Consider the following 22,644-nt stretch of genomic DNA (forward strand, 5'->3'; position numbering starts at 1 on the left):
AGTGGATCTCTGTGTCTATATCTGCTTCATGTGCTTTTTCTTGGGCTCTTTTCCATCTGTTTCGTTCTATTAGTTTTTGTTTTGTTTCACTTTATTTTATTTTATTATTGCCCCTCAGAAGCCTGTTAATTTTCTAATGAAAGACAGAAAGGGGGTAGATCCAGGTGGGAGGGAAGGTGAGTAGGAACTAGAAGGCATAGGAGGAGAAACTATAATCAGGATATATATATAATATATCAGGATATATATGAGAGGGAAAAAAGAAGGTAATTTTCACTAAATGAAAAAAATCACCCGCATGGAAATGAACTAAATTGCTAAGAGGCAACAATTTATTAAACACTCACTAAACATCCATTCTGTGTTTTGTAGAAATTTGAGACAGAGCAGAAAGGAAATAAACACATTTTTAAAATCATTACTTTGTTTGAGGGGTACATGCACTACATGCATGTTGAAGACAGAAGACAGGTTCTCTTTCTCCACCGTCTACATCTGAACTGAACTCATGTTAAAGTGAAGCCTTTACCTAAGGAGCCATCTCACCTGCCCCAGAACATAGCTGGCCTGGCACACACGTCAGGGATCTTTCAGGTGTCTGCAGAAGAAACATGGTCCTTTCAGGAGGTAACCGTATCTTCCAGAAAAGGGTTACCTTTTGCTCTAAGACTGGACCCATCTTAACTCCTACCATAACATTCCTACTGTTTCTCTTGTGAAATTGTAACGAAGCACTTTAAAGATTATAATCATCGTCATCGTTAACGTTCACACTTAGCAAGCACACGGCTGGATGGGTGATTGTCGCTATTTTCCTGACGTTAATAAGAGTAATAGACTTGAGCATTGTGGCCTCCCCCCAATTCCAAACCTGGGGTGTAGAGGCAGGAGGATTAAGGGTTGAAGGTCATCCTTGGTTACATGGTGGGAGATCTCTCTGGGCTACCTGAAACCTTATCTCAAAATAAAAATCAGAGCAAGAAAGATGAGACTAATTAAATCTGACACGTTTTTATAAAGATGAGGATAAATATAAGAACAAAGTCCCATACCTAAGAAACACTCCAACAGTTCTCTTTCTCTCTTCCTGAGCAGTGAAAGTTAACTTTTCTTGCTGAGTCATCAACGGTAACACTGGCCAGGGAAGCAGCTGCATCTTGCGGTGGGTACATAGCTCTGTACAAACCCAACCCCCACCCCCACCCCCACCCCCACCCCCACCCCCACCCCATGCTCTGTTTTCCTATGCGCCAGTCCATTCTCTTCTTTGTCCTTTGGTTTTGCTCCAAGGTAGCTGTTGGGATGGTGTCTAGGTCAAACCCTCAGTATACTTAAACGTTCATCCGGGCCGCAGTTTGGGTGTGTCTCTCAAAGATCCATGTTGAAAGAAGCATGATCCTCGGTATGAATTTTGAGAAATGATGTGAAAACCGTACAAAGTAGGGCAAGCGGGATGCCAGCAAATCTCTGAGGGGACTGCCCCTTTGGAAGGAACTGCAAGAGTCTTCCTGGGACTGAAGTTCATGTTGCAAGAGCAATGTTATAATAAAGAACAGATTTTCTCTCTAACCTCAGTCTTGCCGTGGGATCTTTCTCCAACCAACCTTCCACGGAATCGTGCCATGGACACACTGCGTTTCACAAGACCGTCCACACCAGGGTCTAGTTTACATCCTGAGCTTCCACGTTTGTGGAGTAAATAAGCACGGTTCACAGTTAATACTACCACACTCACGTGTTTCATTAAAGCAACAATAACAACAAAAAATACTGTGAGAAAATATGCTGTTCTTTCAGCCAAGGAAGGAGCAAAAAATCCAGCTCTAAGGAGATTGACGGAACCATGAGCCAGTAAACCCAGCTAGGAATTCATTGGGTGTTTCCTGAACCAATACAGATGTAAAAGGAAATTAACTTGCTTCATTGAACACCTAGAACCTATCCCTGAAACTATTAATGCTAAACTATCAAATCCAAAAGTTACCCTGGAATGGGAAAGAAGGAAGTGAAAGTTCTGGGGACTATCTTAATTCCTCCCATAGTCTCAATTTGAAATATTTTTATTTTTGTCTACCCATATAGCAACCCCTTCATATGCCTTACTGGCTGTAATAAAACAGTTTGTGTTAAATTTAAATAAGCTGTCAACATTGTATTTGATGGAAATGAAACTGTCGTTTGCTTAATATGTTGAGGTATATAAATATTTCCATTGAAGCCTGAAGTACATAGAAAGCTAGAAGGGATTAAGATCTCAAATTGTTAGAGAATAATCATTGTTGAAATTTAATGTATTATTGACTCTGTTGTATACACGTTTATGTTATCTACAAAGTTATATATGTTTATAATCTATTTTAAGTCTCACTAATAAATGCTTTTGTGCATTATAAGAGAAACTCTTGCCTAGGTTTTCTTTCTTTCTACTGTTACAATGGTTTGCATAGTTTAGGCTACCCAGGGCCTCACATTCTTTTGCATTAATCTTTGGATGGCTGGGATCAGAGGTATTATGCACCCACCTGACCCGACTTTAGTCAGATTTCAAAGGAAGAAAAATACAGGCAGATGTGTGAAACAAACAGAAAGAGGGAGGAAAGAAAGCAAGAAAAGAAGACAGGGAAGAGGGCAAGGGAGAAAAAGAGAAACCTTACTGAGACACCATCTCTGATTCTCAGTCTGCATCAAATACTTGCTCTATGTACTTGTGGCAAAGTTATTTATACTTGTATTTTAAGCATAATTAACATACAAACATTCATTTGTCTTAGATGACAGATAATATCTACCACTGGATGGTTTATTAGTCTTTCCCAATTAAAAAAATGACTCAGGTAATCAATATGAGCTTTAAAGATGTGGAAACTCATAACTCACATTTCTTAGCAATAAAAATGACCACCCTGTTACTGTATATAATTCCTAGATAAAGGAAGAACGGGTGCTAAAATGCCTCTTCCAGGTGGCTTACAACTTTGTAAATAGTTTAGCCAATGTTTACATCTTTATCATAATTTTAGCTCTTTTATGAATATACTATGTCTTGAATATTTGTATTGCCACCAATTCGTATGCTAATATCCTAACTTTCAATATGATGGTGTGTGGAGATAGAGCCTCTGGGGTAATTAAATCATAAATACAGCACTGTCATGAGTGGAATTAGTCACTCCCAAAAAGTAAGACCTGAAAAACACCCCTTCCACCCTGCAAAGGCAAGAAGCTGCCTTCTACATGCCATGAAAGGAGACTTCATCAAACAAATGAATTTGCTAGAGCTTTTGGAACCTGTCAGCCTCCAGACCTGTAAATATATGTCTGCAGTTTTAATCTACAACCTACCTTCTTTTCTTACAACTTAAAACAGACTTTGCATTTGAAAAAAATGCAATTTTCAAAGACATATGTAGTACCAAGCTTCTCTTGTGGGTCCTGTGTGTGTGTGTGTGTGTGTGTGTGTGTGTGTGTGTGTGTGTGTGTGTGTGTGTGTAGAGCTGGGTCTGGTTAACAGTGTTATACTGGCACCACATTTCAGGAAAGAGTTACGATAGCCTAACTCTCCAGGCCTCCAGAGCAGACAGTTGACATTTGGCGTGGGTTATAATTGCACACTCACAGGATAGCATCCTTAGGGAGATCTATTGCCAAGGCCAGGCATGCAGATTATCTAGGGAATGGTCCTGGCAACAACATATGAGCTAGCACACTGGGAGCTGAAAACAAGCGCTGAGATCCCTTTGTGAAGCTGTAGCATGGTTGAATCCACAGCCCACACTGAAGGAAACAACAACACAAAAAGCCTGTCAGTGCCAGTGCCTGCTCAAGAAAGTGAGCTTTGCCGACATGGAAGAGCTAGATAACAATACAGTCCAGAAAACAGTCACTAAATTAGGTCTAGAACATAAGGGATTCAGGGTCAAGTTTAGAACAAGGAAGTCTTAGTACTGGGAAAGACACTGACGTTCTTTAGTGCATTGTCTTTTTCATTTATCTGATTCAATCCTAGTATAACTGAACTGTTTTGGTTTTTTTTGCCATGGGGTCTCACCAAGTAGCCTGGAATGATCTCAGACTAACATTCTCCTTCATTAGCTACCAGTTTGCTGGGATTACAGACTCGTTCCACCACGTCCAGACTGAACTGAGCTCCTGAACCTAACCAAACAAGGTAAATCAAGAACCAATCAACCCAGAGCACGCCTTGGATATTCGTTTGAGCCTCAAGCCTTGCCAAGATTCTGTAAGAGATCAGGCTAGAGTTCATGAAGGGCCTTCTTAGAGGTTGGTCCTGTATCCCTGATCTCTCCCATGCTGTATCCCATAGGTGGATACCACACCTTTCAAAACAGCATCCTAGTATCTCAGTGGCTTAGATTTTTGTCAAAGCCAACAAAAAAGATTCCTAAACCTAGCGTGAAATGGATGTCAAAGCATCATATAATCCCAAGTAACAGCCACAGAAGAACCCTAACTATTTCCTACTGGAAGATGATTTCTTATGAGGTAAATTGAAATTCAAGACAGGACATAAAAATCCCAATCATTCTTGGCAATTGTAATAAAATAAATAGTGAGAGAAAATTGCAAGACAATGAATAAAAATGTATGAAACTTATTTCAAATTCCTCCCAAAAATAGCCTATGTCCTGGGGAATACACGTTTGCTGCGTCCTAAGGTAGCTTTATTCTTGGTATTTACAGCTATATAGAAATTGCTCAAACTTATTGCTTCTGTGCACTAGGCATGTCCAAATAGATTTGCATATACTTGATATTTATCTTCACTTACATTTTATTATTCCCCTTTAGAAACTGAGGCACAGAGTGACCTTCTCAAGGTTGCCTGGGAAGGAAGTAGCAGAAACGCAGCTCCAAGCCCAAGTGCTGTGGTTCCGGCATCAAAGTGCTTAATCACACACACATATAACACCTCTCGAAAATTCTTAATTTGCTACACATATTTATCAAATCCTGTGATTTTAGAGTTTCCTGAGTAGAAGGGAGTGGGGGTATAAAAGAGAGCTGTTCCAAAAAAAAAAAAATGTTAGAATCAAGTGATATATCACTGTGTTTGTTTCTTAAAATTCTTTTCCTGTCCTCATGAACACAACAAAAAGTGTCCTTACCCAGACAGACATCGAACTGAGTGTTTCTGAAGTGGTTTGTCCTCAGAATCTTTGACGGTTACAGACAAACGATATGGGAGAACCCAACCCAGTCGAAATGGTCTGAACTAAGCACAAAGCTCAAAGCAATTGTGCAGCCCAGAAATGCTATCGGAAAGGCTAAGTCTTTGGATTTTTCTACTATTTGGAAGAGGATTGGGTTCTGTTAATAGGACAGACTTCGTGCAACATATGTTAAGAAAAAATTTGGAAGCACTTTAAAAATACAAGCTTGGAAGCTTAATCTTGCAAAAAAGAAAAGGGGGGGGATCCTTAAAATGTTTTGGAGCTTTTAGGAGAAAGTCAATATTAAAATTAGTACAGAGCATAGAGAAAAGGCTCTGTGAGTTGAGTGACTGTTGTTTTTCTAAATGTCAGCATGGAAACCCAAACAGAGAGAGGTGAGTTGGGTCCCTGGAAAGACTGACTGGGAAACCTGAATTCTATTTGTGACATGGCTGATGGCAACCAAAACTTACCAAGGCTGGGATGACAAGGGATTTCCTGGCTCTTGGGTGACTTCAGGTCATACATGGGGGTACTATTGAAGGGTCATGGGCTTTCAAACAGGAGGCAGCAGATATGGAAAAATACTACCAACTCCTGAGGGATATCTCCAGATAGAGCTCTTTGGAGTCTGGAAAACATTCATAGAGAGTTTGAAGTGAGCTTTATACTAAAATGACATTCGTGTATACAGCACAGGAAAGGAAGCAACCTTAAACATAACTTGTGGTCTGTTTTTATTTTAACAGCATGGAAAATAACCAGTTTTAAAACATAACCTGCACTCCGCTTTCACTTAACTTCATGATTATTTTTTTAAAAAATATAATGCTTGAGCTGTTAACAGGAGCTAAGAATTTCTTCATCATGGCTTTAGAGACTTATCCTGAACTCAGTATTTTATTTAGCAGTAAACTTTAATTAAACACAACTTCCTCTAAAGGTGTAACCACCTACACTGAGAAAAGAAAACGGAAAGAAAAAAAAAAAAAAACTCTAGTTAAATTCTACCAGACTTTGGCCCTAATTTTCTCATCTGTAAAAGAAAGGAGTGTTCTACATGCTCTTTAAGAGTTTATGGGAAGCAGGTGGAGTATGGTAACGCAGAGCTTCAATCCCAGCACTTGGGAAGCAGAAGCAGTAGACTGGAGAGTTCAAGAACAACCTGATTTCATTAAAAACAAAACAAAACAAAACACAACAGCAAAACCCAAGAGAGAGGTGGGGGGCAGGGAGGGAGGGAGCAGGGAGGGAGGGAGGGGGGAGAGAGAGAGAGAGAGAGGGAGGGAGAGAAAGAGAGAAAGAGAGAAAGAGAGAGAGAGAGAGAGAGAGAGAGAGAGAGAGAGAGAGAATATTTCTGTCTATAGCAAACCATCATTCTACCCAGGCCTTTCCTTCTTCTGTGTATAGTAAGTACATTGGTATATACATTGGCCAGAGAGTATACCTGTAAGTAAGGGGCTATGTATTAGTGAGCCTTGTTTTTGAGACAAATCCTATGACCATGGAACTCATAGAAGGAAGAGTGTCTTAGGGGTTATGGTTCCAAAGGGATAAGATCCATCATGTCAGCAAGGCCTAGCAGCAGAAGCAGAAAGCTGAGGGTGAGATGGAAGTGGTTTTGGCTTAAACTCTGAAAGCCTGCCTCCAGTGAGCTCCTTCCTTCACTGCCCAAACCTCCCCAAACAGTGCCACACACTGAGGACCCACCGTTCAAAACCCTGAGCCTACGGCAGCAATTCTTATTTAAATTATTTCAGAGGTTGCCTTTGTAAAGAGGAGCCCTACATCCTCCCCAGTCTCTTCCTTTAAGGTCTTAAATTGTAGCAGCCCCAAGGCAGGGTGGGCCAATAGGACTAGCTTCTGAATTAGTCTTATATGCTGTCCAGGACTTTGGCTGATCTGCCAATCTCCGAGACACCTTGGTTAAGCCCATAAACATAGGGAGTTAGTTTCCTGTGTTCTAGGGATCTCTACCACTTCACAGCTTCCCCAGTGTGAGTGGCTGGCATTATAAAAAGGACCTGATTACCTGAATTGAGAGAGGGAGAGAAAGAGAGTAGAGAGCACTGTGGTTTAAACTCATGTTCATGTGACTCCTCCCTTGAGTAGATTTCCAATGGAGAGAGGGAAGGCTAGGGATGTGTAACTGGCACACCCACTCATATAAATATACAAACAAAAGAATATTCATGTTTCAGAAATTTACCACACTGGTAAGGCCATCATGAGGAAGTTACTACTGTTGTTTTGCTGAGAGGACATTTAAAAATAAAGAAAAAACAATGTGTACCATACCACAAAGTCAGAAACCCTCTCAGGGAAACACTGGAAAAGAGCATTGCTTAGCTTCCCTGGTAATGCTCTCTTTAGAGCACTTTCCTCTCCCTGTAGAGTAAGAAATGGATTTTCTCAAAGCATCTAAGCCACCAGCCTAAACAGTTGTGATTCTGCAAAGCTTCCATTGTCCTGCTACACTTACCTTTATGGGCACAATTAACTGTTTCTGTTTAACAGCCTTTCCCTCCTAATTAAACAGAGAACTGAGTCAACAGCAGAGTTCTGGAAGCCGATAAACCAAAATGTCAATCAGGTCTGTCCAAGGATATTAGGAAGCCGCGCTGATCTGCATCCGTAAAGGAGAGAAAGACCTTTGAATTAGAAGCAGCCTATGCAGCCGCCGAGGAATCTTCCAACTCGCAGCATGATTCATTTTCCCTCACAAACATCTTCTGATTCATAGACTAGAAAGTTGAGGCCAAGGCTTGTCCAACTTGCAGGGAGGGAAAGAGTCCGTGCTCTGACATCTGTGTTCTCTCTGTAGTAGCCTTGTCTTGTTCCAAGGCAGCGGACATCGGTGGAGAGGCGGCTATCAGTGCTAGGAAAGCAGAGGAAGAGCAGGCGGCATGCAAGGCGTGCAATGATTTGTCTCTTTTATCTTCACTCTTGGGGCAAACAATGAGTTTGTCACACCGAATACAGCGCATCCTCTGTCTGCGTAAGACCTATGCTCAGCTCCACAGACCCAGAGATAAAGAGGACAGTTTCATGACTTTGTAAATATATTTCAAACTGCTGATGTGTATTCGTCGAGTGGGTGAATTGTACAGCATGTAGATTTGGCTATAAAAGATTTGGCTATAATATCTATCCTTTTATTTTGCTGGTTCTGGGGATTGAACATGGGGTTTTGTGCAGTCGGCAAGTAACATCCAGGCACCTACACACATTCTTTCTGAGATAGTCTCGTGTAGCCAAGGCTGACTTTGAACTCCTGATCCTTCTGCCTTTCAAGAGCTGGGATTATAGACATACGTCACTACACACGAAAAGCTACAGGGTCTTGAGACTGTATCTAGAAGAGACTCTGGGAGCAGCTGTGGAGGTGTTGGGTACTGGGAACTTCATGTAAGTGGTCATCCAGATTCTGACGTTCCTTTGGTTTGCTCCTTTGGTTTTGTTTGTTTGCTTTAGTGTTTTGTGACAGCGTTTCTCTGTGTGGCCCTGGCTATCCTGGAACTCACTTTGTAGACCAGGCTGCTGGCCTCAAACTCACAGAGACTGGAATTAAAGGCAAGCTCCACCATTCCTGTCGACGACCCCTGCTTTTAGGAACATAAAGAGAGATGGTGGGTTTAGAGGCATAGCTTAGTGGTGGACTTTTGCCTACCAAGTACCAGCTGGGGATTTAATTGTCAGCACTGACAAAAGAAAATCTTACAGGAACCCTACAGATCTCATAAGAGCCAATGGATAGTCATATATTTAAAAAAAATCATAATTCTAGTAGCTTTAGAAATGCCTTAGTGGTTAAAAGCACTGACTGACTGTTCTAGGGTAACGACCCTCGTTTCATTACAGCAACCACATGGTGGCTTACAACCAACTGTAATTCCAGTTGCAGGGGATCCAAAACCTTCTTCTGGCTTCTGTATGCACTAGGCGTACACATGATACACACGTATGCATGCAAACAAAACACCCATACATGTAAAAACATTAAAATTTTTAAAATTATAATTCTATACTTTAATTCTTAATCCCAGTAATGAAAATGAATTTTTATCAATGCAATACCAGCCAGGATTTAAAAAAAAAAAAAACTTCACTAAGCCGGGTACACTGGCTTACACTTGTAATCCCAGCATTCTGAAGGGCAAGGCAGGAGGAGTGCTGCCAGTTAAAAGTCATCCTACCATTCTGGACTACAGTATAAAACCTTATGTCAAAACCAAAACAGCCTTCCCTCTAGGGAAGGCAAGAGCCCCCATCATCTAACTGGTTTTTGTGCATTTCACAGGCTGCAAAGGGCTTTTCTGTGCAGTTTCCCACTGAATCCTCACAAAAACCTGCGACATTTGAAGAGCTGTAAAAGCCACCCATCTTCTACAGAGAGGTAGGTGGAGAATCAGCAGAGGTAAGTACCCTGCCTCCCAAACCCCAAACGATAGCTTTAGCCATCAGATTGACAACCAGGTGGTCCATCTCCTCCTCATTCAGTAGTCGGCACCACCAAAATCCGCTGCTAAAAAGGCTGCTTCCACTTGGGCATGGCCTTTAGACATTGCTTGAGCATATATCTGAAGTTCTTTTGTTAGAGCTAGCTGCAAGACCATCTTTTCTCTAGCTGCAATGACCAGAGAACATGCACAATTCGATAAATTTCCCCTAAATTTTCAGGAATATCTTTTATCTAAAAACAGGATTCATGTATGATAATGAGGAGGGTGTGTGTGTGAATGTGTGTGTGTGTGTGTGAGTGTGTGTGTGTGTATGTATGTGTGTGTGTGAAGACAGACCTATCTCTATGTACTTGTAGAGAGAGGAATAGAATATGATTCTAATATGAAATTACAAAATAGAATCACTTATTGATTTTTATGTAAGCTGTTAAGAGAAACTAGTATTTATTGGATGGCTAAATGTTATAAATCAACTTCCCTCATCAATAACCCCTCTCCTATTCTCTCTCTCTCTCTCTCTCTCTCTCTCTCTGTCTCTCTCTCTGTCTCTCTCTCTCTCTCTCTCTGTGTGTGTGTGTGTGTGTGTGTGTGTCCCTCTTTCCAACCTCCCTCTTACTCTAAATAAAAGCCTTTTCACACACCTATAACCCATTGTCTTTAACAAACTTTGCCCAGAACCTATCCTGCTGCTTTTCCTATGATAAGGTAAATACATCTTCCCTCTCACTGAGGAGCATTTTATACACATTCAGAGCCTCCTCTTTCTGATACATTCTACATCCATTCAAACATACTGATTCGTCCCTCATCTTGAAGGCAGAACAGTAATTTCTTAGCCCAAGGATATTCTAGAAACAGAATAGCCTCCACTTTCATGGAGATGCTCAAGTGAGAACCTTGAGAGTATTTTTATTCCTTCCTCTTGTGTCTCCCCTATGGACCCAGTTTATATGTGAATTCTGCAAACCAACTTTCTAGATCTTTCTTCCTGGGCTTTTTTCCATTTCCCGTGAAGCTCCCAACCTGTGCCATCCAGCAGAAATACAATGTGAACCACACATGTAGATTTTTTTTTAATTTTCTGGATACATATACAATATATATTTAATATCACTAATATACTGTCACTATAACAGACCTATTATTAAATAATATATTAATGATATATTCTATTTAATGCAAATATTAACAATATCATAATTTTCATATACATTCGTTATAAAACTTTATGCATAGGCTGTCACCATAACAGACTGCATGAGTTCTCTAGATCAATACTTTTTCTCAAAATGGACTCTACTGGATGCTAAGAAGGCTTCAGTTGGGGCTGGAGAGATGACTCAGGGTTTAGGAGCACTGGCGCTCTCCTAGCGAACATGGCAGCTCGCAATCACCTGTAACTCTGGTTCCAGAGGATCCAAGGCTCTCTTTTTCTGACCTCCATGGACACGAATCGCACATGTGCTGAACTTGTACACATCCCTTACATTCATGTAGGCAAAACATTCATATACATAATAAAAAATATCTTTTTCTTTAAAGCCCCCAGTGGTCTCTTTGCTTTCTGTTGGTTGCCTTTCTAGTTTTTCAACATGTTACAGCTAGAATGGGTTTTGTTGCTTGTTTTTAATTTTACCTACATGTATTTATTTATTTAGTGTGCATGCATGTGTGTTTGCATGTATACATGTATATACTGGCATGTGCCATAACACACGGGAGAGATCAGGGGACAACTTTTCTGAGTCAGACTTTACCATGTGGGTTCCAGGAATAAACCCGGGTCGTCAGACTTGGCTGGGCACCTTGACCTGATGATCTTGCCAGAGCCCATTTTTGTAAAATGATATTTTAAGTTGTCGCCTCCACTGAATTCAACCTAGGGCTGTCTGGGTTCTGTGATATTTCCCAGGCCCTGCATGAGCTGGATCTTGTCTCTGCTTCTCTGCTCCATCTCCTACTTTCCATAGTCCACACAACAGTGCACGCTTCTACAGTCACACACATGCATCCCGTGTACGTGATTTCTTTTCTTCCTTAAACCCATCATCATGGCTTTGGCTCCTCTGTCATTGTCTATTCTGCTTCTTATGTTTTGAATGATCTTTTCATCTCCCTGCCTATCTTCAAGGTGTAACTGTTGCTCACACCAAGTATCATCAGACTGCTCCAGATGCCTTAACTACGGACCAAGCTTCCCTGTGTGCTCGTGTAGAATGTATAGCTTTTCCAACCATACCTCTTTCACATCATTGATAGCTTCTTATTTATTTATTTGTTTGCTTGCTTATTTTTCTATTTATTTTGATGACATGGTCTTTCTATGTAGTGCCAGGTGGCCACGTACTCATGACCAACTGTCCACTTCAGCCTCCCACGTGCTTAGATTCTAAGAACATACAGCCATACACTATCACATTCGTCTCTCAGATAAATCTTTGGCATTTGGCTGTGAAACCTTTGACCTTAAGTGTAGTAGGTCAGAAATGGCACTAACTGTATCACTGTGAGATGCCACACTCTAACATAGGGCTTAGCCTCTGATAGGTGTCCATTAGAGATCTGCTCACTGAGTAAATGAATAAGTGTTATTTGGGAGCTAGAGACAAGAATAGTAGAATGAACTTCTCCCATTTGCAAAGGTCCTGATGATTTAAAAGTGTCTACTCGTCCTATCTTTTTTCCAGATGAGTTTGCCCCAAAGGCAACTTCTTTAAGGTAAGAATATTTTTACAATGGTAGAGAGCATGAAACAGCTGTTTCAGTAAAAGAAAGACAGGGACTTGTCCTAGAAAGAACCACTGTAAATTACACACCACTTATTAGGAGAATTAGCACTCATTTTTATAGTGAAATAACTGTTCCTAAAGATAACCAGATGTTCCTCACGTTCCTCACTTCAATGGAAACATTAAGTCTGGAGTCTGCTGCGTAACTCCTCAGGTATTGGTCCTTTAAAGCTTAGACTTTCTTCCCTTTGCAGTTCAGAAGTTTATTTCTAGGGCCCCTTGTGTGCTAAGCATTTTATTGCTGATCCCAGTCCCCAGCCCTTAGCCACCTTTTCAAAGCCTTCTCTTTGTTCTGGGATCCCTGAGATGATCTAGATTTCTTCTGTCTCCAGAACCCTTCTTCTTCATTCTTTCTTGATCTTTACATTGCCTGTTCTTTCCTGTCTCATTTGATGGCTTTAAACACCCTCTAGTCTATAACTCTGTTTTCTCAATAGTAGATCCTTTCAGAAGCAATGTCCCTGACTTGTCTGGCCTGGAATTCTAAGTCCTCCTGCTTCAGCCTCTTGAGTGCCACGCCTTTAGGCACCCATCATCAAGCTTGACTGACTCAAGTGCATACACATATTTCAATGCCAAACCCCTCTTCTTGTCTCCAAAAATGTGTCAGTATCAACCTAATCTCTCCTGTGGCACAGATGAGTATATTCCAAATTGAACAAAATAGAAATAGAGTTCATGACTACCACCAAGACTCACTGTCACCTGGATATAGTTGTTCACACCTGTAATCTAAGCACTTGGTGGCTGAGGCAGAAGGATCAGCAGTTCAAGGTCAACCTGGACTACATAGCTAGGTTCTCCTTCAAAACCAAAACCAAAATTAAAACATACATTCCTTCAAATGCTTTCTTTTCCTTTGGCACTTTGTGTGGAATTCTTTAAGCCAGAACACTAGATGCTATCTCCTCTTGATATTCCCATTTCTAGGATATTCCTAATCAATTAATACTTAGAAATGTCTTACATTAGTAAATTTGTCTAGTGCATTGAAAGCATCTATATAGGTATGTTGTTGTTATATAGTTCTATTTCGGTGTGTTATATGATTACATATGTATCCTGGGTTATTTTATTTTTGCTATGGAGTTTTCCCCACTGAGATTCTGTACAACATTTGCAGTTCTATTTTTGTTTTTGAAGCAGAGTGTCATTTTTAAGTCCAGGCTGGCCTAGAACTCGCAATGTAGATCTGGTTGACCAAAACTCATGGTGCTCCTCTTGCCTCAGCTTTCCAAGTGCTGTGATTACAAAGGCGAACCAACATACTCTGTAAAACGTTTATTTTTGAAAATGATGTATCTTATTTTAATTTTCTGCATGTCTTTCTGCATGTGTCTACAGAGGCCAGAGGCACTGGATCTCTTGAAGCTGGAGTTAGTGCTAGGAAAATGGTTCATGGGTTAAGAGCACTACCTTAACTCCAGCTCCAGGAGATACACACGCTCACACATACACAAACACAGATAAATAAACATATAAAGGAAAAGAGTTAGAATCGGGAAGGCAGAGCAAGCCTGAGATGACCCCTACCAGACACTACACACATCACATGGGACTTAGCACTCCTGAGACCCTGGTCGCCTTTAAGATAAACAAGTAAGTGGGGGAGAGATGGAGAAAAGGAGAAGGTAGAACTGGAAACTGGGTAGTGAGGAACAGCAAATGTGAGTAGCCAGCAATGCTACCTGTGGCCTGCGCAGCTCGTACTGCTGCCCAGGGTCTGTCACCCTGTAGCTGCAGGAGAGTCTATTACCACCAAAGATCATATGGACATCCCTGGTCTGGACTGCCATCTGGGCCCAGGTCTTAGGCCAAACCCCTCACTGGAAGCAGCACTCGATAGAGCTGCCCTGCACCTCAGGAAGTACAGTAGAGCCTGCCTTGGTTTCCAGGGTTCAGTCACTGGTGAGCCTGCCTGAGGAAATGAGTGGGAGAACTGACCCCACTTGTACCCTGGACAGTGTGGGAAAGTTAGCCCAAGGGACATAAGTAGAAGAACTGGTCCTTGCCCCTCTCTGGCTGCAGCCCTCACCTGGGCATGCTGGCCCTAAGGACATGAGAGCAAGAGAGTTAGCCCTGCCCCTAGCCAGCTACCCCATCAGGTGAGCTAGCTGGGGCAGTGCTGGGGTGGTTGTCCTGGTGTGAGTGTGGGAGAGCTGGTGATCAGCTGCCACCCAGGTCCAGATCCAGGGCTTATAGATGACCCACCCCAACATCTACCGCATCTATGAACTGCTGGATCCAAAGCTGTGGATCTCCATGACAGAGGCAATGACAGGATATGTGAGAGGAGTCCCAGAGGAGTTCAAATCAGACCAATGACTCCCTGTAATGAGCATTTGGTCAACAGGGTATACTGTGACACACTACAGCTTCCACGACGGGATGGTTGTTTGTTATTGTTGTTGTTGTTGTTCTATCTTGCTGATGTTTTTCTCCCACCAGGGGGAAGTTGCAAGAACAGAGGATAGTTACAAAGGGAAGGCGAGATGAGTGGGACTGGGGTGCATGATGTGAAATTCACAATCAACATGAAGTTGAAAGAAAGAAAGAAAGAAAGAAAGAAAGAAAGAAAGAAAGAAAGAAAGAGAGAGAGAGAGAAAGGAAGAAAGAAAGAGAGAAAGGAAGGAAGGAAGGAAGAAAGAAAGAAAGAAAGAAAGAAAGAAAGAAAGAAAGAAAGAAAGAAGTGAAAGTTGGCCTAACACTCAAGAGACAGGGGCAGATGGATCTCTATGAATTTGAGGCCAGCCTGATCTATGTAGTGAGTTCCAGGACAGGAAGGGCTACATAGACAGAAAAAAGAAAAGAGAAAGAGAACAAAGAAAAGAAGGAAGAAAGGAAGAGGAAGGGGAGGGAAAGGAAGGGAAGGGGAGGGAAAGGGAAGGGAAGGGAAGGGGAGGGGAGAGAAGGGAAGGGAGGGGAAGGGAAGGGAAGGGAAGGGAGGGGAAGGGAAGGGAAGGGAAGGGAAGGGAAGGGAAGGGAAGGGAAGGGAAGGGAAGGGAAGGGAAGGGAAGGGAAGGGAAGGGAAGGGAAGGAAGCCAGCAAGTGGTAGAGAACAACCTGAGTCCCATCTTTGGAGAGTTAAACTTCTGAATTTAGAGGAAAAGCTGTAGCGTCTTTCCCCTTCTTCATTTGCCTGCAACCAGTCACAAATAAGTAGAAAATAGGAAGTGATGCTGAGGAAGACGATGTCATTACTGCACATTGCTTTTGCTTCCTCTTCATGAGAGGATAAGTAAACAAAAATAGTAGTATATATATTCTTTGCCTAGAGTTAACAAAGATGAGATTGCTGGCTGCCAGTGAGCTTGTGTGCACCAGCCTCATTAGCAGTGTCCAGAGCTCGTTCTCCTTGACTTATAAAAGCAAGCTACTGACACGGCTTCAAATACTTAAGTCTGTCACATGGGCTACACTCGTCTATGTGCTTATTTTAGCCCAGGGAGAATCATGACAAGCTTTCTCTTTATGAATTAGAATTTAGGGTGGAGAGAGAAGCAATGGGTGAGAGGGAGGGAAGGAAGGAGGGAAAAAGAGATGAAGGGGAGGAGGGAGGGAAGGGAGGTGGGAGAAAGTTGCTTCGCCTCAAGGGTATTGATTACCCATTGGAATCCTGGTGCAGTCAGCTCAGGGCTGTTGAGCCTTCCTCCTCTTCTTTCTCTGTCCACCTTCACTGTGTAGCTTGAATTATATCAGGTTCAGGCTGCTAGAATACAAGGGGTGAGAGAGAGCCTCACAGTTTCTGGAATGTATCTTTACGAGAAGTGCTTTGGGATGGTATTGTTCCCTGTGGCCATGAGGCCAGCTATAGATAAGAAGACCTCTTGTCATACAATGGGCAACAGGTATTAAGAACAAACAGCATTCTTGGAAGGGGCAACCTTGGGGTACAGGCTCAAAGGTGAGGTAAAGCAGGGTTGATTTTCGCTTTCAGCTTCTCTGCTGTGTAAACAATTTCGAATGTTCTTGAATATTAGTTTCTGTCATGTTTCAATTTATCCCTGGGCTTCGCTTGGCTCAGTTTAGTAGCCTACACAGGTATCATTCACCCACAATTACAGTTCACAGGTATGCTGTCATCTGAACCATAGTTTCCTATCTATGCCAAAGATGTGCTTTTCTCCTTCTGCATGCATAGGAAATGGTGGTGGTCATCCACTCTCATCATCTGTGCACCACCGTTTAACTTTTTCCTATCTACATGAAACACTCAGTGCTCATGAGGAGCTTCCCACGAGATTCCACTCTACTGTTAACACATCCATCCCTCACACACTCCCCTTCATATGCTGTAAAGTTTACCCATTCCACTTGCAGTCATGTGACCTTAAGAGAGTCTACTAAAGCAATGAATAGCCTAGTAAGAGCACCAGTGGAAGGGGAAGCCCTTGGTCCTGCCAAGACTGAACCCCCAGTGAACATGATTGTTGGGAGGAGGGCGGTAATGGGGGGAGGATGGGGAGGGGAACACCCATAGAGAAAGGGGGAGGGGGGAGGAGGATGTTGGCCGGGAAACCATGAAGGGGAATAACAATCGAAATGTAAATAAGAAATACTCAAGTTAATAAAGATGAAGAGAGAGAGAGAGAGAGAGAGAGAGAGTCTACTAAGTTGTAGAGCCATCACACAATTCTGTTTCCCACTACCTTTATCCCTTAGTAGAATCCCATGTGTCTGTTTAACTCTAGACATTCTTTATACCACTGACCTCATTGAACTCTAAGGCAGCACATGTCACAGGCATGCAGCGAGCCAAGCAGTGCTTTCTGATATGAGAAATTCATACAGATAAAACATAACACCTCACCTCGGGGGCTAGGCTAGATAGCAATTAGAGACATTGTCAGAGACAACCATGTACTCCATTTTTAATGATGGGAAATGGAGACCAAAGACACTCCTGTCATCTAACAGACCATTTAAATTCAGAAAAGATCCTTCATAGCACACTAAGATCATTATTATTTCAGTCCTTCTAATCTTAAAATAACCCTCCTTAAAAATGACTGTCCATTGATACTTTCCAGATGTGTGATAATTTTGTAATGTCTCTCTCCTCTTAAATATGTTCCTCCTTCTGTTTCATGCTATTTGCAACCAGAATCTAAGTGGTAAAATCTGCAACTTTCCATGTAATATCTAAGATGACTATTTCTGACTCTACATGTTAATTTTGATCACCATAATTTCTCACTTTGGGATACGTATTGAAAAAGAGTAATGTTTATTAAGTTCCTCTGTAATAAATGTAATCAGCAGCTTTCTTGGCCCTCAGATTTTTATTAATGATAATTAACCGTGGAGGTGAAGAATTACTAACAGTTATGATCCCGAGGAACCAAAATAGTGTATTGAAAAACTGCTTGTGTAACGCCATCAAGAGTTTAACCGAGAAAGTTACAAGCACGGAGCATACTGGGTGCCAAGTACAACCAGCACTCCCTCCACCCATCGCCTAGCCTCTTCTTGAGCCTTCAAGTTCACAGTGAATCAGCGGGGTCATCCACTTAAGGAATCCATCCATAAGAATGAGGTGTAGGGAGCACAGAAGATGAGGATAAGATGTGCTCATTTTTAGCACAAACACACCTGCCTCCACCAGTTTGAATTTACATGAAGGAAAATAAGGAATTGAAGTTGGGATGAGTCAGCTCCATCCTCCAGCCACACTAATTCCTGAGTGTGGGGGAGCTCTGGGCAATGAGCCTTCCACTTTCAGAATGATGGCAGCCTTGGATGCTCACACGAAAAGTGACAAACTTGAGAAAGTAAGAACTTGAATGCAACGATACTCTACCTCGACTCATGTTTGGCTTACCTGGTAGCCTTGTCGAGCATCTATGCCCAGGCCACCCTTACACCTATTGAGTGAGAGCATTTGTGGATGAGATCCAAGTATTTGTCTAGTTTTACAGCCTTCCTAATGATCCTAAAATGTGGCCAAGGTTGAGAGCCACCCACTTAGTGTTAAGCCTCGCTTGTGGACATGGAAGGCATGCTACAGTCAGCCTTAGCTACCCAGGGAAATCTGAAAAAATTAAAAAGATACTGCTGAGAGGAAGACGGAGAGACTTGGACACTGGGTACAAGTTTCCAGTTATAAAATGAATAAGTTCTGGGGTTTAAAGTATGACCTAGGCTTTGATGGATTAATGAACCTGTGGTCATTCTGTGATGTGTATATATACCAATCACGTGATACAAGTCCACATGATACATGGACTTGTTATCAAATATAGGCATGTGTATATGTGAACACCCATGATTAAAAAAAAAAAACAAAACTGGGGCTGGAGAGATGGCTCAGCGGTTAAGAGCACTGACTGCTCTTCCAGAGGTCCTGAGTTCAAATCCCAGCAACCACATGGTGGCTCACAACCATCTGTAATGGGATCCAATGCCCTCTTCTGGTGTGTCTGAAGACAGCTACATGTATATAACAAATAAATAAATCTTTAAAAAAAAAAAACTGCTGTTGTATTCATCCTTAGAGAATCTAACTCAGTTGGTCCAGGTTTGGGCACAAACAAACAACTGTTTGGGGTTTGGTTTGGTTTGGTTTTGTTTTTCAAAAGCTGTCCCAGTGATTCTAGATTCCAAGGCCCAGTCAGGAATAAGGAGGGAGAGCCACTTCCTGGACTGAGATGGATGTAGCGACTTGTACCTGGCTCTGAGAGAGGGATGTACAGTGCCTGCCAGATCACGAGTGCCAAGACCTGAGGCAGGATAAGGGAGCACAGCACCAGAGACAACACCACTTCCTTCAGGAGGAGGTTTGAGCTGCTTCTAGTGGCGTAAGCCTGAGACTCAGCTCTTTGGGGGACTGAGGCAGGGGAATTGAAAGTTCAAGGTCTGTCTGAGCTGCACAGTTCATGGCCATCCCGGGCAATTTAGTGAGACCCTGCCCCCCTCCCCCAAATAAAGTGAAAAGAGAATTTGGAATGCACCTCAGTTTGGTTTCGCTGTTGTGGTTTGCTTGTTCCATTGGTTAGTTCGCTTTGGGTTTTTAAATTCTATATAGTTAGCGATATTTGATCAGCCTTTTGAAACCTTTGAGGCTACGGGGGCAGTTTTATTTGCACACAAAACTCATCTTGATGAGAACCAAGGAGCTTTCTGAAACCTGCCTCCTTTTTCATCTCTCCATCAACCACGGTGCTAAAATGGTCCAGTAAGTTCAAGTTACTCACCTGGGCCAAGCCAGGCCAGTGACACCCCTTCACAGCCTCCACTGGTTTTATAGTCAGGGCTCATTTGCTTCAGCCAAAGAATCTCCAGGGGCTTTGGGTGTGTGGACGTGGAGGAGGAGCATTTAAGATGAGGCTTCCTTGGTCTCAGCTCTGAAATCTTCAGAATTACTGAGAGCCAGGCTTGCAGCATGTCTATTCTATTATCCACACAACTCAGGGTAGATAGGAGAATTGTCCCAAGTTCAAGACTATTATTGTCCCAAGCCTACACTATTATTAAGCTTCTGCCTTAGAAGCCAAAACAAACAAACAAGCAAACAAGCAAACCAGAATTGACTGAGAAAGAAGGGAAGGTTTCCTGTAGTAGCTAAATCAGCAGAAAGTGGAGGAAAGGGATCCTAAGGAGAATACCTGAGCGAGTTACCGGAAAAACGTTCATCCTCCCCAGTTCTCCCTGTGCAAACCTTGAGGTAGAGACCTCTTGCTGTCTCCAATTTCTGATTCAGAATCAGTTTAAGAACTGTGTGTTCCTTTGGTATTCTGGTGGGAATCCTAACAGTGGAGACTACTTCTGTAGTCTTTCCCTGTCTTGTCTTATTTGATGGTATGAGCCTGGTCTTACTGTAGCTTATTAGAGCCATGTTTGGTGGATGTCCCTGGGGAGCCTGCTCTTTTTTGAGGAGAGGTTGTGTGCATGGGGGGTGGGGGTGGGGGTTATGGATGGGGGAGAGGGAAATTGTCGAGGAGACACTGGGGGGAGGCAAGGGAGGGGAAGGTGTGGTCTGGATGTAATATATGAGAGAATAATAAAAGAAAAAAAGAAAGAAAGAAATGTGTGTTCTAGTGTCTTGAGAAGGACTGCAGGGATATTCTTGGGTATAGGGCAAACCTCCTTGATAAGTGTGCGCTGGTTTCCCCAATTCCTTCTTTTGAGACATTCCTTATTATGGCTGAATTAGATCCAAGTGTGACTTGTTCTAGTTAAAAACAAAATCAGAGTTATCGTATGTTAAGTCGTTGTAAGCTAACACGGTCATTTGCTCATTCTTAACGCAGAGTGGGATTATGACACTTGTGGTTTACCCAGTGACTTTTAACGTGTTTTCTGATTTCCATTCTGCCCTTTAGAAGGCTGAACCGGGCACAAGCCAAAGGCGAGGAAACTTCTGGCCTTCATTCTGCCGCAGCTTTTTGGCCTCAGCCTAACAGGTTGAATAGAAACAACGTGAGACAGCTTTGCCTATATCATATACCTACGCTGCTACCATTAGTTTCTACCACTGAGCCTCACCAGGAAGCAGTTTTAAATGCACCTGGAAGAGATACACACGTCATTTCAGACATAGTGCATCGAATCATCTAGCTTGCATCCAACCAGCTGGAACTTTAGGGCGAAGGTGAGGTTTGGTCAGGGAAGGCCGAGGAGATTAAAAGAGTTAAGTATGTCTCTCAACTATTTATACATACCTCAGTCAGTCCAATTGCCCCAAGGCGTGAATAGCAAAGGAATGAAGAGCCGGTCTAGAGCAGGTTCTCCACCCTACCCTAACATTTAGACAACACTTAGCCACCAAGAAGTGGGGCAGCGTCATTTTGCTTCAGGTTGAGAATCATGCAAAAGAGGAGCAAATAGCAAAGTCATTTTCTGCTGCAAGAGTTGGTTGTGACCTCCATCTAAAAGAACATCTACGTGAATTTGGTCCTCCAACCGGCAGAGCAGAAATGTTACAGTCACTAAGTAAACCATAGTTTTTATGTAGTTTTCCTGAGACACAGGGGGTTTCCAAAACTGCAGATACCCAGATAAATCCACAAAAGCTTTAAATGAAGAGACAGGCATATGCAGCAACAGGTCTCTTGAGTCACCTGAATGGTGTCCGCAGTTCCTTTCCTCTTGCCCGGCGGACCGGCAAAGTTAATCTCCTTGTAAAGGTCCGAGTCTGTAACCTAGCTGGAGGAAAAGCTCAGCACCTATGCTACAAGGCTGGGATCTCCCGGCGCCTGCGCAGTAGGGCCAAGGAGCTGGGCGGGGCACGGTCCCGCCCCTCTGGCGGTTCAAGGCTCAGGGATCCGAAGGAAACCTGGCATTGACCGCCTCGTTGCGACTCGGAGACTGCTGAGTTTAGCTGCCAGCTTCCTGCACGGGATCGGTTCAGATGGACTAAGAACAGAGCCCGAGAAGGGAACACAAAAAAGAAATGCATAATAGAATCTACCGAAATCAAACAGAATCTTTGGTCTAGAGCGGCGTTCAGTACATTGTATAAGTAGGCATGTGAAGCAGCTTGCTTCAGGCTGGGGGATGTAGCTCAGTGGTAGAGCGCGCGCTTCGCATGTGTGAGGTCCCGGGTTCAATCCCCGGCATCTCCAAGCAGCCGTAAGTTTCGTTTTTATTCTTTCTCAATGAAAAGATTTTCACTACTGATTTTGCCCACCACCAGAACACCGAAAAACAAAACACAACAAACACGAAAAGTCTGCAAAATGTGAGAAACTGGCTCTAGCGATTGCTGGAAAAACGAGTAAAACGGAAATGTCAGAAAGGGAGATTCATAGTTTCTTTCCTCGATAATGCTAATATTTTAGAAAAATAAGATTTCAAACAAAAGGGGAACTGCATTGGCCGGGAATCGAACCCGGGCCTCCCGCGTGGCAGGCGAGAATTCTACCACTGAACCACCAATGCAAGCACGAGCAGTTGCCTTTTCTTATACTATACTAGGATATATTTTCATATGCGCTGTTCTCTCATCAATTATGTGTTTTTATATTAAAAAAATCAGAAAAAGGAATAGAATTATTTTGTTGTTCTTAAGTTTTTAATCTCACATACATTGTATTGAAGGTAGGTGAGTTTCACCAATCACAGACTCTTAAGGCAGAAAAGGTTTCTGGCATGGCAGACAATTCTTAATTCAATGATCATTAAATATTGGCAAAATAGTAACATTTTAAAATTCTTACTATTCTAACTTTCATTAAACTTTATGAGGTTTTGGGGGGGTGTTTATTTGTTTGTGGTTGCTTG

At 42.4% G+C, this 22,644-nt stretch overlaps 1 long non-coding RNA gene and 2 other non-coding genes across 3 annotated transcripts; 1 reads left to right on the forward strand and 2 right to left on the reverse strand.

Annotated features, from left to right (window-relative positions):
• Window positions 1-310: 310 nt before the first annotated feature.
• LOC134486362 (uncharacterized) lies at window positions 311-21,601 on the reverse strand. The gene is made up of 2 exons (XR_010065188.1): window positions 21,084-21,601; window positions 311-16,132 (listed from the first exon to the last, which is right to left on the reverse strand). It is a non-coding gene; the product is annotated as an uncharacterized LOC134486362 (long non-coding RNA).
• Window positions 21,602-21,914: 313 nt separating this feature from the next.
• On the forward strand, window positions 21,915-21,986 carry Trnaa-cgc1 (transfer RNA alanine (anticodon CGC) 1). The gene has a single exon. It is a non-coding gene; the product is annotated as a tRNA-Ala (tRNA).
• A 245-nt stretch (window positions 21,987-22,231) lies between these two features.
• On the reverse strand, window positions 22,232-22,302 carry Trnag-gcc1 (transfer RNA glycine (anticodon GCC) 1). The gene has a single exon. It is a non-coding gene; the product is annotated as a tRNA-Gly (tRNA).
• Between the last annotated feature and the right edge of the window lie 342 nt (window positions 22,303-22,644).

Source organism: Rattus norvegicus, chromosome 3 (genome assembly GCF_036323735.1).
Source record: "Rattus norvegicus strain BN/NHsdMcwi chromosome 3, GRCr8, whole genome shotgun sequence".
Classification (NCBI taxonomy): Eukaryota; Metazoa; Chordata; class Mammalia; order Rodentia; family Muridae; genus Rattus; species Rattus norvegicus.